Raw genomic sequence first — 3383 nt, forward strand, 5'->3', positions numbered from 1 at the left:
TGCGTGGGCCACAGGCTGGTTTGTTGGGTGCAATGAGTAGCTGCAGGTTTATTAGGGTGTCTCTTTAGATGGATGTATGTCTCCCGGTGTCTATAGAACACTCCGGACCCCGGAGAGTGAAAACCCTGCCTGTCGGACTTGCTTTGAGAAGATCTTTCTCCAACTCCCCACAGCAGAAGTTGCTTCACAGAGGGGAACAGTTTTATGGAGGTGGCTGAGACCTTAAGCTTGAGGCCACCCATCTGAGGTGGCATCCAGACTGGCCCCTCCTTCGCCTTGGATGTAGGTAGCACTGTTTCTAGGATCTCTTTTCAATCAACAAGACAGGGGATGTTCCACGAGGGTGCGTGGATTCCCTGCCATCCCACATGGTCAAGTGGAAGGGACGGGGAAAAAGCCATGAAGGGTTTGTGACCACACAGAGACTCTTCTGGCCCCCTGTCCTTTCGGAAAGAAGACAGAGATGAAATATAATCAAGCAATTAACCACCCCTATCATCACCAAGAACAACAGTATCAACAACAAGAACAGGGACAACAAAACCCATGGATGAAACATTCCTTTCTCATTCAGATCTTATCTGGCACACTCTCTCTCTGCTCTGTCTCAGTCTGTGGTTTAGAGAAACATGGGCAACGCTGTTTGGAAGAACAGGTGAGAGGGGGTGGGGAATTTCAGAGGCCTGGGCCCACCGCCTCCACTCCTTCCCTAGTTTAACCTTTGACAGGATCTTCACCTCTCTCTGATCAGCTTTGCTTCTTGTTCAAAGGCCTCAGTCACCCAGCTGTGTCCCTTTCTCCGGAGGGCAAGGGCGGATGGCAGTGACTCTGCTTGATAAGAGAACTTTAAGGGCCCAATCAGTCCCTGGGCACCCCCTCCTGGGCTGTTTTCTCCAGGAGGCTGCATTCTGATCCATAAACCTTCTCCTCAGGGGTTTAGGGTCGAGCTGTTCCTGATGTTTATCGGAGGCTGGGATCAAAGCTATCCAGGTCATAAATCTTTCTCTGTGGCTGTCGGCCCCAGGGCAGCTGAAGAGGGTTGACAGCCCTTTGGACCTCAAAGGAAAAAATGTGCTCTACTCCACCCACTCCCAGCTCTGCCAAGAAGCTGTCCTCTGAGAAGCCATGGCTGGGCCATTCCATTCCGAGGAGCTGCTGAAAAGAGCTGGGAGGCCAAGAAGAGCTTGTGTGTGCTTGGGGAGAGGAAGCCCAGCCTTTTGGGAGGGGTGCAGGTGCAGCTCCTCTGTGTGTGGGGGCTGGGGGACCTTGTTTGCCTTTTCCTTGTGGCTGTGAAATGCTTTATGAGTACTTCCATAGGTGGATGGACAGGGGGAGGGTAGATAAACTCAGCCACAAGGCCCCAGGGCCTCAGGAAACTTGCACCCAACCCTGTCATTTTACAGAAGAAAACTGTGCCTGGAAGGTTGAAGAGTTTGTTCCCAGTCACATAACCAGGGATCCTTAGGACAGCCAGACCAGGAAACCATTTCCAAACTGCCAACCCATGGCAGAGTATCAAGACCTCAGAAATCATCAAGACACCATGGAAGCATCGGGAAAGGGCTCCTTAGCTTTTGAAGCTTCTCACTGTTCTTAAGTGTGCACGGAACCCATGACTGCGGGGTTTTGTAGACACCTCAGGGATTACGTGACTGGTACCCCTGACAAAGTCAAGGCTGCTGGACAAATGAGTCCGAGTATTTCAGGGGCAGCTGGGCGCGGGAGTTGGTGGGCTGTGGGAGTGCCCCCTTGCGGGCAGGCTTCCTTCCTCCTGGTGATGGGGGGTTCCTCAGTGCAAAGGTGAAGGGGTGGAGGGGCTGGAGCAGCAGGAATCTCTCTTGTTGATAGGTATGAGGCCTTGAAGTCCTTTTCTTTGTCCCAGGATTCATGGAAGCTTTGGGGCTGAGCTTTGAGTTTTCAGGCATGGGGTGCAGAGACGTTTAGGTAAACTCTTACCATCCTTTCTCTTCATCAGGGCTTCCTAGGAATCAACAATGCCCATGAAGGAAGGGATTGTAGAAATAGCTTAACACTTTCATTTACTAACGTGGAAATTGAAGCCCAGGGAAGGGAAGGGACCGGCTGTGGAAGAGAGAGCCATCAGCAGAAAGAGACCCTGAGATCTTCCTGTGCGATTCCCCGGAAGTCCAGCCGGAGCTGATTCATAGAACAAATGCATGCAAACCTTGCTATCTATAAACTACACATACACTTACATAAAACACATAAAACTATATGGCCTTGGTTTTGGAACAATACCCCACAGATAAAAGTAGCTTTAAATCCTCCATAAAATGATAAAGTCTAGTTCTAAACTCCTAGCAGCTCTGTAGGTGATCACAGGCAGCAAGGGCCGCTCAAACTTTGATAGCTTGGTATCTCCACCTGTAGAGAGGAGGCAGAAAAGCATCGGGGGTGAAGTCGTGGGCTCTAGAGTCACAAAGACATAGGTTCCAGGCCAGGCTTGGCCCTTGCTAACTGTTGACCTTGAGCAAATTACCTAACCTATTCCTTATTTGTTCCTGCCTCATAGGTAGTTGTACGGATGAAATGATATCAGTTCTCAGAACAGTGCCAGGGACAGAGTACACTTTATGCTCAACACATGTTCACTTTTAGAGACATCTTGGAATTCTCAGTCTAAGTGACATTCAAAATGACCTCACTGGGAGGCAGGACCAAGGTGGAGCCTCCTCTTCGATGGGATGTGGGCCTATTTTCTTCTACTTCTTTATTTTTGTAGATGCATGCCACCACACTCGCTAATGAAATTTTTTTTTTTTTGTAGAGGTGGGGTCTCACTATGTTGCTCAGGCTGGTCTTAAACTTCTGGCCTCAAGCAATTCTCCTGCCTCAGCCGACCACCCCCCTACAGTGCTGGGATTATAGGCGTGAACCACTGAGCCCGGCACCTTTATTTTAAATCTATTTGTTTTTTTTTTTTTTTTTTTTGAGATGGAGTCTCGCTAGGTTGCCCAGGCTGAAGTGCAGTGGCACGATCTCAGTGCTCTGTATCCCTGTAACCTCTGCCTCTTGGGTTCAAGTGATTCTTCTGCCTTAGCCTCGTGAGTTAGCTGGGACTACAGGCATGTGCCACCATGCCCGGCTAATTTTTTGTATTTTTAGTAGAGACAGGGTTTCACCATGTTAGACAGGATGGTCTTGAACTCCTGACCTTGTGATCTGCCTGCCTCGGCCTCCCAAAGTCCTGGGATTACAGGCGTAAGCCACTGCACCCAGCTATTTTAAATCTAAAGACAAATCACCCATGAAGTACAGTGGGGGAACAGAAGTCTGGGCTCAGTTAATTCAGAAAATTTATCCCAGGATCAGGAAATGAGAGTTTCAGATGTTGCCAGTAGCTTAAGTGGCTTTTAGGGCCT

General features: G+C 49.4%; 1 long non-coding RNA gene across 1 annotated transcript; it reads left to right on the forward strand.

The window, feature by feature from the left end:
* Positions 1-422: 422 nt before the first annotated feature.
* LOC104679662 lies at positions 423-2226 on the forward strand. Its single transcript, XR_750354.1, has 2 exons — positions 423-655; positions 1976-2226. It is a non-coding gene; the product is annotated as an uncharacterized LOC104679662 (long non-coding RNA).
* The last annotated feature ends 1157 nt before the right edge of the window (positions 2227-3383 follow it).

The sequence above is a fragment of the Rhinopithecus roxellana genome, chromosome 9, assembly GCF_007565055.1.
Source record: "Rhinopithecus roxellana isolate Shanxi Qingling chromosome 9, ASM756505v1, whole genome shotgun sequence".
Lineage (NCBI taxonomy): Eukaryota > Metazoa > Chordata > Mammalia > Primates > Cercopithecidae > Rhinopithecus > Rhinopithecus roxellana.